This window comes from Syngnathus scovelli, chromosome 17 (assembly GCF_024217435.2).
Source record: "Syngnathus scovelli strain Florida chromosome 17, RoL_Ssco_1.2, whole genome shotgun sequence".
Lineage (NCBI taxonomy): Eukaryota > Metazoa > Chordata > Actinopteri > Syngnathiformes > Syngnathidae > Syngnathus > Syngnathus scovelli.
Window position 1 is genome coordinate 3,942,578 of NC_090863.1, and position 13,187 is coordinate 3,955,764.

General features: G+C 42.6%; 1 protein-coding gene across 8 annotated transcripts in view; it reads left to right on the forward strand.

Annotated features, from left to right (window-relative positions):
* The first annotated feature begins 32 nt into the window (after positions 1-32).
* LOC125984548 (RNA-binding Raly-like protein) overlaps positions 33-13,187 on the forward strand; it is a 44,774-nt gene continuing 31,619 nt past the window's right edge. For 4 of the 8 annotated variants that reach the window (XM_049746506.1, XM_049746508.1, XM_049746513.1 and 1 more), the window contains exons 1-4: positions 33-243; positions 2,028-2,116; positions 9,944-10,028; positions 12,056-12,254. The gene's annotated coding sequence lies outside the window, so the exon portion shown is untranslated. Of the gene's footprint in view, positions 244-2,027; positions 2,117-4,420; positions 4,578-9,943; positions 10,029-12,055; positions 12,255-12,629; positions 12,675-13,187 lie in introns of those variants that run through there. The other 4 variants (XM_049746507.1, XM_049746509.1, XM_049746514.1 and 1 more) reach the window with 2 other exon arrangements.

Here is a 13,187-nt window from a genome sequence, read left to right on the forward strand (position 1 = left end):
ATTCCTTACCAGCGCGTCCAAGCAGTCGGCTGTATAACTGTGAAGAAGAGCTTGTCAGCAGCTGCAACATCCATCTCCAAAGTTCTTCCACACCGTTGACAGTTCGCTTAAAGTGTATTCTGATTTAGTAAATGTTTTTCCTCCTAAAACATGAATATATTCGACGCTTAATAGTGTCTTAAACGGGAAGTGGTCGTTTTGATGGACTCTCCCCAACTTTTCTCGACTCACCTTTCAATACAGGTGAGTAAACCAGCCTATTGATAATTTGGGGATTTGAATAACATTCAGGGGGGAAACCGCTACATGTATAGAGTTTATGTCGGCTACACAAATAGAGGCACATCCACAGGTTGGCGCGTTTGACAGAGCCGATACATTTCAAACACCTTTGGGTTGCTTAATTGTCTTTAAAGAGGAGCTAACTGATGAAAAATGTCAATACGTATAGTCGTCGTCATCACACCTATCAGTTCAAGTCCCTGTTTTCTAATCATTTTGATCAAAACTATCATCGACTTAATAACCTCGGTGTGCTCGTTTCAATCCACTCTATTGAAAGATTTAAGCCCCTAAAGCCCCTCCGTGTAATTACATTTTATCGAAAGTGGTCTCGGGGGAACGAAGATCAAACCGTGGGGTGGTGAGAAGGAAGAGGCAGCGGCGGCGAAGAAAGTAAATGTTTGGGATCAATTTCACGCCTCCGTGAAGAATAATTGCGGCGGATTGGAAACATTATGATTAGATGTGAAAGATGAGAATCCGATTTAGGCCCGACGGCCACGGTCCAACTTGGCATGGACACTTGTGGTTGGTAATCAAGATAGATGCATATGTTTTTTTTTTTTTTTTTCAATCGTTTTAAATTTCCCATTTTGCATGGAAAATGCATATTGAATTTTTGTCAGGCCGAGACCACAAATTGCAGCAGTCCACTGTATAATAGACATTTTTGGGGGACTGTTTTAAACCAGTTGCACTCTCAATTATTTTACCGAATATTATCTTTTCTCTAAATACTCTGCAAGGAAGCTAATTACAGTGAGATCTCCCTGGCTTCCCTTGCCCCTTCATGTCATTGCAAGAGTGCAGCTGAGCCTAAGTGCGGACATACTGTACGGTAATGATATTCTTGCGGCATGGGCCTCGTCAAGGCGCAGTCAGCAAAAGAGTCTGTCCATGCTGACTCAAGCAGGTCCCCCAGGAGACCCCCCCCCCCCACCCCTCGAGTCTCCCTAGCAGCCTCCTGGATGTTGTAGCTGCAAGTCAGCCAATGTTGCTGGGATGCCAACAGAATAAAAAATGATAGACTGTGTGCAACGCTTTAACATCATCGTTGATAGCCGGTGCAGTTTTTGGTGCTTCGTGCTTTTAAAATCCAGCCGTGTCTAGGGCTTTACCTTTAATGCAGAGCATTGAGTACATTTGGTGTAAACAGTGGGCTACACCCTAATTTCCTTTTATAGGCTAAATGCGCTTGACAAAACCTGCCTAGAAACAACTGATGTTACCAAATAATATGGATTTGAATGCCTTACAGCCAGTTCAAGCTGCACAATCCTAAACTGTAACATCCATTCGTAATAGAATTAATGTTCAATACAGAGCAGTAATTAAATTCAACTTCTCTCATAGCCCTTTAGTGTGCGTTTTAGGACTGAACAAGAACGCTGTGCTGTGCAAAATCTACCTAGCAACAATTGATGTGGCCAAGTAAATCTAGGATCTGAATACGCGTTTTAATACTGTCTGGCTAGTTATCGCTCTGTCTAGCTCATTATCTGTCAGAATACTGGGATAATATACGCAGAGTATATTTAAATGCAATTTAAATATATGAATTTGCATCCTATTTGTATTTGCACAGAATCATTTCATTGATCTATATTACATCTGTCATGCAAACAGGTTTTCAAAAATAGGACCTATAATGGAAAAATGTCCCCCCCTTTTGAACCATCCCCCCCCCGTGTCGTGGTCTCATCAATTTTGACGTGACATTCACATCTGCAAGTTCTTGCCCGCAGGCTCTGACGTGTGCCAGCACGTGGATCGATTACAAAGGGTGTCGAGGGCAGTCGAGATGGCATCTGAAGGAGCTGTGCTGCACGAGCGGGTAATGAATTGCTAGAATGCTCGACCGGACATTGATCACACACTTTTGCTGACGACCGTCAATTTGCTACTTCCTTTTATAGCGCTTTATATCTGCTACTTGGCTCATGATTTATGAACTGCTGGCTTAAGTGAAACATTATGTTTGTCATTACACTGGAATATTTCATATCATAAAAGCAGAGATGGATTAAACTTTCACGTATAGTTTAAGAACTTGACACATTGACCCGGAGTTGAACTCATCGACTTGTTAATGCTACCTGCGGCCCTTTAGTTCGTCAATGTTGCTATATGTCAATTAAAGCGACGCAAGCAGATCATGCAAAACAATCACAGAGCAAAAGTCGACTGCAAACGGTTGTTGTTGTTTGGGGGTGATTTGTGCTTCCCATTAGTCGAATCTCTTGGATTTTGCTTTTGGGAAATAAGCTAAATTTACCACTTGATCTCAAGGCTATAACTCAGTGCCAGCTAAGGCGGACATTTACTGTGGCAAGCATCTCCCAGCAACCACTGCAGGGTCGTTCTAAGATGTCAAACACTACAAATCTAACTGGAGTGGAGGAAGTAGAGGAGTGGAGGAGAAAAAAAAAAAAAGGGGAAATCAATATTCTACAACCCCATATATCAGCGTATTGGTAAAACAAGTTATGTCTTATTTTCAGCAGCTGCAGACAATAGAATACATTGACGTCATCACACTTACCGCTGTCATCTTTTAAAAGACACAGCCAGCTTTTAAAATATCCCACTTCAATTATTCTCCCCGGCGGCTCGGTGGCGCACTGGGTAGCACGTTCGCCTCACAGTTAGGAGGGTGCGGGTTCGATTCCACCTCCGGCCCTCCCTGTGTGGAGTTTGCATGTTCTCCCCGGGCCCGCGTGGGTTTTCTCCGGGCACTCCGGTTTCCTCCCACATTCCAAAAACATGCTTGGTAGGCCGATTGAAGACTCCAAATTGTCCCTAGGTGTGAGTGTGAGTGCGATTGGTTGTCTGTCTCTGTGTGCCCTGCGATTGGCTGGCAACCAGTTCGGGGTGTCCCCCGCCTACTGCCCGATGACGGCTGGGATAGGCTCCAGCACGCCCGCGACCCCCGTGGGGACTAAGCGGTTCAGAAAATGGATGGATGGATGGATGGAATTATTCTCCCACCAAGGCTATTTTTCTTCCTTCATAAAATTGAAAAAAAGGTTTCTTTTATTAGTTTCAATGTTTATGCAGGAAAATAGGCAGAAGCAGTAGTGGCCCACCGGCACGTGTTATGAATTTCATTATGGACTTGAAATTCATATATAAAGGAAGATTGTAATGATATTATATTTTAATGATTTTATCCCTTTGTGCCAAAGAGGTGATGGGAATATTTGAGTCGCGTCGTTTCGTCGTCTACGTTGAACGTCTTTCTCTACAAGGCTTCAAATATTTCATAAACAGGGACTTCACATTGTAACTATTGATGTGAGAGCACAACAAGAGTGAGCCAGAAAGTGTTGTTTCCTGCCTGTGAGGTTGCAATTATTCATAACTCATGCATCCAAATTCACATTATTTCAAAGGAGCAAAAAGAGCCGCTGATCAAGTTTGAAATCTTCCGGTCTCCAAGGGCGTGTTTTTTCTTTTTTTTATTCATTTGATTTTTTTTTTTTTTTTTTTTCCACATCGAAGATACCCTGTGGAGGATATTCACTCAGCAACAGAAAGCATTTCAGTGAAAAACAAATCAAATGGAATCTTAATAAGGCTTGATTAAAAAACACAACGTGCTTCTTCCGCCGTACTTTTTGTCTTATCCTCACGTTTCAAAAGGCATCGTTATTCTCAATGTGCTCATCTGCTTCGCTGTTTATAATGCCACATTTTTGTCGTTTCCTATTTTTACCTTTCACATATGATCGAACTTGCAGTCAAATGGCTCAAAGGTTTATCATTTATGTTTTAATAACATTTTCCAAGAGACAAATTGGGCTTCAAAAGTTAAACATGCAAGTGTGTGTGAAATCTTTTAAGTTCTGTTCCCCGAAACAAAACAAACCCGCAAATATCATTTGAATGTCTCTGAAATCAACAGACACACCCAAAAAAAAACTTTTGACTCTTAAACAAGGTCACCATCCACAGCTCGGAATTAAATTTCTCGTGTTATTATAATTTTGTATCACGGCCTCTTCTTCCGTGGCAATGGCGTTCTGTTGTTTGAGGTTCAACAAAAAAAAACATAATAGAGTGCAGAGCATGTGGCGCCTCAAAGCGTTGTTTCGGCAGGGCTTAGTTTTTCCCTTTAAGCAAGAGGTAGGAAGTCGCCAACTTTCTCCCCCCCCTGGCGATTGGCAATTCACTCACCTTAGAGCGCATCGCTCGGTATGTGGCGGGCCGCCGTTCTTTCAAGGTGATTCTATTGTTGACTTTTAAATGAGAGCAAAAACCAGGAAAAGCAAACTCACCAAGACTGTGTCGGAAAGGTAGGATAATTCATATGCCTTCCACCGCAGCTTCTTAAAATTCACACCACATTTAGTGAAGGTCAAGTACTCCGAAAGAACAACAAAGACGAGCTGACTTTTGTCTCGCGCTTTTGTGTATGTTTGTGAAAAAAGTAATTGCGTTTGGATTTTTCCATTCCTCCTGCAAGTGAAGACCTCCGTGTAGTGTGTGCGTGTGTGTGTATATGTGTGCATGTGTTTGCCTCCACTCACAGCGGGACGCCTCCAGTGTGAAGAGGCCTGGACGTACATACTAATCATATATGTAGTAGCGGGCTCCTCACTGAGCACGTTTCCACAGTAACGTCAGAGCGTGGCTCAATAATACATGTAGCACTTGATCCAATTTAGGTGGACTGATCAAAAGACTCTACTTGTAAAAGTCAGAAGATTAAAAGCAAAGGATCTCTATGGATTTACTTTCGTATGGCCTCCAACCAAATTTCAACCAGTATCTTCTATGTATTCTAGGTAAAATACGGCCCGGGGGCCGCATCTGGCCCAGCGACTGTCTCTGAGCGGCCCTCACAGCGCCCATGAAGTCAAAGAAAAATGATGCGTTTAATTTGAAATTTGTTCATTTATTTTATGTGTGCATGCGTGGACTTTAGTACAAGCGGGCAAACTTTGTATGCAGTTTAGCCAACTAAGCAATATTTGAAACCCTGACTGTTAAATCCTTGGTACCATTTTGAAAGCGTCAAAAATCCAAATGAATTTACTGTTGAACCCTTACCTTGGTGTATGCGGTATGCACAAGCTGTTGATTCTCTTTCTCCGGCCCGTTCGGTGTTTTGTCAAAATTTTTATGCGTGAGATGACCAACTTGATGCCGGAAGGCAGAGGTGCATTCAAACGGATGCTCAGCAGATGTCAAGAGCACGATGCACGCGTCGGTAACTCACTTTTTGTTTAACGGGCTGCTGAAGACGTGCCTCGCAGCGGATGCCAGTCAACAAATGTGCGATGCCCGACCGAGTGTGCGCCTCATTGCTAAAGCCTGCCTCACCTTTGCAACGCAGCAAAATAGAAAGTTTGTCTTTTAGGGCAACTTTCTCACACACTGCAAAACGTTGCCACAAATAACAGTAAAGCAGTATTGCAGTCACAGTGGTATCTTGACTGAGTCAACACTCAAATCATGTTTTACCATTGAAATGAATGGCAATGTCATTAATCGGTTCCAGCCTTCGCCCAAAACACATTTGTTGTTGTCTTAGCCCCTAACAGAGGATAAAGAATATATGACTTAAGTAATGTTGTACTGAATCAATGTGTTGCTGTGCAGTTTGTGTTAAAATATCTGTTGATGCAAGGTTTAGGCTATAGATGCTATGCTTCGGATTATGCAGCATTAAACTAGCAGACTAGTCGAAAATATGTTTGAAGTATTTTAAATTTTAATTAGAATTTTGCATCTTCCCAAGACTTTCACTGCTAAGTGAATAGTAGATTAATGAAATATTTGAGACATCATGGCAAGTCTTGTGTTCTGAGCATGTTTTTTTTAAATTTGAGCCAAGGACATCCAAAAACCAATCCTTTAAATGGCTTTGCTAGCGAGAAAGGGAAAATGCTTTTGGTCTGGTCCGAAGAAAAATCTCTTTAAACTGTCTCCACGCCGCTGGAATATATTTTAGGATAATCTGTCATTTTACAATCGGGTTTTTGCTGACTTTGATTGCAAAAAAATGCAAAGTGCTCACATTTGGCCCGATTGTATTTGTGAAGCAAAAAAGCTGCTGCATACAAAAAAACTAGAAAGGATAACGCTGTCAGAGCTGGCATTAGATTGCAGACTCACAACCATGTTGTCAATCATTTTGTAGGAGCCTGGCTGATTTTTTTTTGATTTTTTTTTTTTAGTAGAAAGAAAAATCAGTATTGGTCTTTTCACAGGCAGCATGATAGTGAAATGCGCCAACACGGGTTGGGGGGGGGGAGGTGAGGTGAAGAAAGCTGTCAGGAAGCATGCAAGCTCAGTTGCACCCTTGACATACTTAGATTTGCATTCATTACTGATTCCTTGCACTTTTTTTTTTTCAGCTCACGAAAGGCTACGACGCAATATTTTGCGTAATCACACAGAAGCAGTTGGACCTGTTTCTGGCCTAAACCATCCAATGACATTTGGCGGGATATTGGAGCTTCTTTTTCATCTTTGACACTAACGAGTTCTCAGTGGCGAAGCGGCCCTCCCATGAGCGGCGTGCGCTCAAACTGGCCCTCATAGCTCGCCGGGAGGATGCGGAAGCTCTCCTGTTTTTTTTTGTAGTCGCATGTTTTCTCTTCATGGAGTTTGATGTGCGTTTTATTGTTTTATTCATTGTATGCGTTTTGTTGCTTGATCACGCCGTTGACAATGTTCGTTATACTGTGTTTTGTGCGCCCTGAATTACCCGCCTGCTGATTTCAGTACACACACACACGCGGAATTGCTTTGCTGTCTGTTAATCAGTTTCCGCATTAAGGGAACATGCTAATCACGGCTGCAACACACACTGGCTCATCTTCATGATACATCTGTATAGGACCTTCATTAAAATTCAGCCTTTCAACAAATAATTACAAACACGTAACAAGACGATTAGTATAATATGTACACTTGCAGGGTTGCCCAACATGGTGCCCGTGGGCAGTAAATAGCCCCCTGCGACCTAATTGGTAGCCTGCAGGCCTGTTCTAAAAACACAGTAGCTTATCAGGGATGGGGGGGACGTTGTGATTTTCTTGGAATGTTGTAAAATTGATCATTTGAAAATGTGGTAGCCCTTCACATAAGAAGTAGTATAATTCGATGGACGGAACAAGAAGTCATCGTAGGTTCGTGAATGGACCAAAGGACAGATGGTTAGATTAGTTAACAGTCATATCATTATTCTGTACTGTTGTGTAGGTTGATGGGATAGGTAAATTGTCAGATTAGTGGTCTGGTAATTTGGTAGGCGAATAGTCAATAGCACCTTGAAAGGGTCAGCGATGACCTTCTCAGCATTGAGTCTTTCTATAAAGTGACGCGTCCCTGGTGTGTCCAGTTTGGAAAACACGCTTGCTTCTATTAGGGCCTTGTTGCCATTGTCGATGCAAATCAGCGTGGACCTTTGCGCCGATCGATACACGTGAGAAAGGATCTTCTCCTTAGGGACTCGTCAATGGCAGGAGTCTATTAATACAATGCCCCCCTCTTCCTGTGGTCTGATTTGAAAAGCTTAGATGGCAAAAGTACTTAAATCGTAGTTCAAAACAGAAAAATGATCTACGCAGAAGCTCTGAATCATTCTTTGACCGTGCTAGTAATTCAAACCACTCAAATGTCAAATCATCTTCCTCCATTTAAATGAATGGAGATGCCATTAATCCGTTCAAGCCTCTCCAAAAACAAACAAATCATTGCCTATTGCATTAGCATTAAGATAGCGAGCTTAGACGTACTCAGTTACTCCCCGATATTTTTCTAGTACACAAAAGCAAGACCTTGCTTCAAGATGAAATAGCCCGTCCACTCACAATAGACTCACAACATGCAGTGCTAAAACCATTAAGCCGATGATTCATCCTCCACGACAATCCATCCCAGTGAGTGCAGAAGAATAATGGCTACACTGTGTTGTTTTACTTTATTTGTTTATTCATTTATTATTTTCCTCACAACAGTTTAAGCCACAATCATGAAGCGTCCGTGCTCTAATTTTCCACCCATCGAGCGTGATGCCGTATTTGTTCTGCTGATTAAGTCAGCCCGACTGATTATTGAGCGTCGGCCGAGGGATTTAGTGCACATCTTGTCAAAAACAAGAACGCCTCCACGTCACACTTGTTTTTACTCGAGACTTCCTCCCATAATGTATATAATGCGCAAAAGCCGAAGCAGCAGGTTTAGTGGAATGGATGCGCCGACCGGGCGCTCAGCAGGACTTCCTATAGATCTCGATGGCGGTGTCAGCTCATTTAGGTTCATTACCCATCGGAGGCCGATGATGATGAGCTGTGAGAGTCTGTCTGGTTAGAGTTGGAGTGGGTTAGGGTGTGTGGTCGGATGGCGGTGGCGCAAGGGTGGCTGCTCTTGCTCTCTCGTGTGACAAACGAGTCCCAAGTCTGCACTCGGCTGTTTGAATTATGGAAGTGGGTGTGCGAGACTGCTGACCACACGTTGAGCCCCCGGGGCAATGGCAAATGGTGAGAAACGGTTAGAGTCAAATTTTTCAAGCCCTGCAAAAGACAGTGAGGGCGACATTGTGGACTCCACAACTGACACGGCTTTCGAAAGGCTCCACTCATGTCTTTCTCATTTATTCATGTATAGACTTGTTGCCTCGCTGCTGATAGGTAATAATGTTGCTTTCATTTCCAACTGCATACAAGGGCTTGAACGACTTGGTGCAGGGCAATCATTTTGCTGTACATTCTTTCATCCAGTCTGTTTTTGAGGAATGTTTGGGACGGATATTTAGTCTAATAATAATACTGGGATGACTTTGTCCTCCACTTCACTGAATGGCCGGTAGTCTTTCATCATCGCTAACACAAAGGCGCCTCCTTTCTGCCCATGGTGGAGAAAAGAAGACATGCTCTTACAAAAATGTAACATACTTATCTCAATTATGTTATTATAGGCGAGGAGGAAATATGGCAGGAATGGAAAAGTATGCTTTTACACTGGATCGTTTTGAATGTATCACCTGCACTGGGACTAGCCACATTTCCTTGTCAACATAGGTTGTTGTTGTTCAATTCCTTGGCACACACACACAACGCTTCAGCTTGTACAAAAGAAAACAAAAACGGTAGCAAAAAACCAGTAGGGCGCAAGACAAACGTAAAATAAGGAAGGATTGTCACCGACCGCTACGCCAATGTTGACGTGTCATCATTTGCATGTCGTGGCATCTACAAGCTGACTGCTTCTGTCATCTGATACCCGCAGAGCTGTGATTAATTCTGTCAGCTATTGTCTTTGGGAAGTACTTTACAAAGTCATGAGTAGAAGATGAGCGGCGTATCAAGCATCCAGTTCACAACCGACGGAACAATGATGCTTTAATGTCGTGACAGCGGGGCAACGCTTTGACGTCAAGCGAAAATCAGAGCCCAGGTGATACGTTTGACAAGGGAGGGTGAGCGACAGAGGCCACGCATCTGATCCAATTAAGTCGTTGACGGCGATGACGCCTGGAGAACGCCAAGGGTTTCAGTTTTTACTCCGAGGAATGTCACCCGTTCTTGCAAATGTTACACGTTGTCACCCACAATATAAAAGGAGACCGTAGAACGGCTAATATTAGCACCGCACTGATGAGCTGAGAGAGAGATGATGTGAAGAGTCACCAATCCCACTTGTGTTCTAGGCAGGACACGCCATGAGAGTTTCTGTCGCTTCCCGAAAGGACCGCATCGAACTCAAGCGCTCTATGTGTGTTACTGCTGACCAAGGTGAGACAAATATAGCAAAAATGTGTTAGTTCGTTTTAATTCTGTTTCATTATGTCATTACTCTTTGTTTTTGTATCAAGCACAATATTATAGCAGCATTTTTTTTCTCATAATTTTTTTAGTCTTTTGCAGGGGTAAAGCTGCTCGATACCTACAAGTATTTAGAGTTGTAATTGTGCTTGTGAAATTAATTCCAAGTCACATTTAGCAACAAACTAATGCAGTCAGAAATGATAACATTTTGTCAGGTACAAACACTGCTAGGCAACAAAGAGCAACCTCGCATCAGCCTCACCAGCATTTCCCATCTCACATTATTTTCTGTCAGACCAGGCAGTGTAAGCACCACTCAACATTTCTGCGGGTAATTCAGCACCCTTTGAAATGCATTATTATTATTTTTTTTATTATCCCCGGCTTGAACAAAAGCTCTAGATACATACACAGCCATTTATGCAGCAGCACTCACCACTGGTCATGATGCATTATTTGTTTGCACTCGTATACAAAAAGTTATTGGTGGGTGAGAGAGTGTGTGTGTGGGGGGGGGGGGCAACAGCTGCTTTGCCATTAATGTTGCATCGAGTGTCCTGCTGCCGACTATATAATTACAGCTTTCCGAGCATGCGGACTCATGACTCAACCCGAGTTTGTGAATAAATCTGATTGGGCATTGTGAGGACGAGAATCGGTGACTTGCGAGCCCTCCACATCATCGCAAACCCCCCACCCCCCCGCCTGAAGATGCATATCCGGGCCGAGGAAGATGAGCTGCTTGGGCCATTCACTCCGAGCTCAGGACGCAAGCCAGTGAATTACAGCGCTTGTGTGTGTTTGTGCGTACGTACGTGTGTTAGCTCCAGATGAACGGATAGTCTGCCGGATCTGCTTAGTTTGTTGCCACGGGGGAGTTTCTACGCCGTTTTAGAGCTAGCATGAAAGAACAGACAATGCCAAAGCTAAAATCCACCTTGGCGTTTTAATTGTTTCATTCCGGCTTGATTCATCTTGTGTGGATGGAGTGTTCTCCTCAATGCTTGAGTTGGATCGAGTGTATTGAGCACGCATGCCTCGGGAAAAACAGTTTACTCCTTTGGATGCACTGTAGCAAAAAATAGCAGCATAGATGAAGTCTTTCCAATTGATGCATACGTGAATAGCGAAGTAGGTTTACTTCTGGTTGTGATTTGCTTTACGGCCTTGCGCCTTTTTGCCTCTTGGCCCCGAGATTGTAACACATTGGAGGCACTCTGAGCAGAGGGAAGCACAAGCAGAGCACATCGCATCGAATAAAGCATGATGACAGGACAGGCTGCTGTCTAACACACACGCAAGCACACACAGCACTGTGTCCCACCTGACTTGGCCTTAAAGCCCCCCCCTCTATTGATTGTCAATACTACCCCTGGGCTCATTAGAAACTCACTTGATTAATGCTTTAAGTAGGTTTTAATGAGAACCCCCCCCCCTCTCAACCCCCAAGGGTATAAATGGATATATTGATTATGTGTGGAGACCCTCTTACTCAATTTGATGGGTGGGTTGGGGAAGCGATGATGCCTTCGGGGACCTCGCTAATTAGCAAAGGCATAGAGGAAATATCAGCTGGCCAAAGCAATACGCTCGTAATGGAGACAGGCGGGTTTGGAAGCCTTTTATTTACCGCGCAGGGCATGTTTGACTTTACCGGATACCGTATTGCAATAAAAGAGCAAGTTAAGTTTATATCAATAATATAAAAAATATTCATATTTTGGAATTAAGGGTTAGGTTCAACAACTGCAACGTCATAGCTATTAATTACAATGCATAGTAAAATTTCTATTCCACAAGCTTTTATAGGTCAAACTTAAAAACAAAACGTGAAAATCTCTCATAAACCTGACGCGCTTGGAAAAAACAAAAGACATTTTGGAAATCTAACTCCATCTCTGATTAAAATTTGCTGTTGACCATTTTTATGTAAATGATCCAATTGATGGCTGCATATTTACATCTCTGCATGTTCCATCCATTCATACATTCAGGGGAGAAGAAAAAAAAAAAAAAAGGTCCAAATGCAGCCACGTGCGTGTACGTCACAATCCACACAAGCGTGGCCCCTCCTGAGTCACGTGACGCCAGCGCCGGCTGACGCTGCGAGCAGCGAGCGGACACACTGGAGAGAGTGTCAGCCTGCCTGCCAGCCGAGCACCCGCCACATTTCTTTTTCCATACTCCCGCTCGGTGAGTACATCATTTGATCTCACATTTTCTTGTCTTGTTTTTTTTTTTTTTTTTCTTCTCTCTCTCCTTGTTTTGTTGTTGGCGTTTGGGCCACGGCTGTTGTGCGCATGCAATGCTTTCGATTCATCCCACACATCCACGCAGGACGCATACGTGCTGCTGGCGGAATGGTTTGGATCCGCTCGTCTATTTTAGCAGCATTCACCTTTTGCTCCGTCTCCCGCCCCGTTCCTTCAGCGTTGTTGCTTTTGGGGCAATTTTACTCTTGATTTTTTTTTTTTTTATTGTTTTTATTTTTGGTAGCATTGGTGGCGGAAAAAAACAAAACAAAAAAAAAACACTTTTGATTTTGGAGGATTTTGAATGTTTTTGCAGCAGGTGACAGTGGAAGTGGATTGGAGTTCTTCATGCAGACGCCAGGTGAACTTTTGTTGCATGAATGCACATTTTAAGCAGCTTCTCATAAGGGAACATTATGGAATAATATTTCGATCATTCTATTTAAAAAAAACAAAAATATGAAAAAAAAATTCTAGTTATTTTGGGAGAATTCTAAAAAATACATCAAAACCTCTACAAAAAGATTAAGAAATACTACAAAATATTAGATTATGAAATAATTGTATAGTACACAATTGTTATTCGGCCGATATTGAGTTGCAAGCATAAACTTGTTAATATCAAATATCTTGTTGATAATGATGATATTAGTTACACCATTTCAGTGGCGAAAGATGATTTGAGATATGAGCAACGTGAGCAAATTCAAATGTATCTCAAGGCACCACTGTAGACAATTGAGACAAAATAATAGAAAATCAAAAACATAATCAAAACTTGAAATTCAAAATTTGACAATATATGAGGGGGGGGACAAAGAGAAATAAAAGAAAATGAAAATTATACCAAAAATAGTCAATGAAAATACACCGG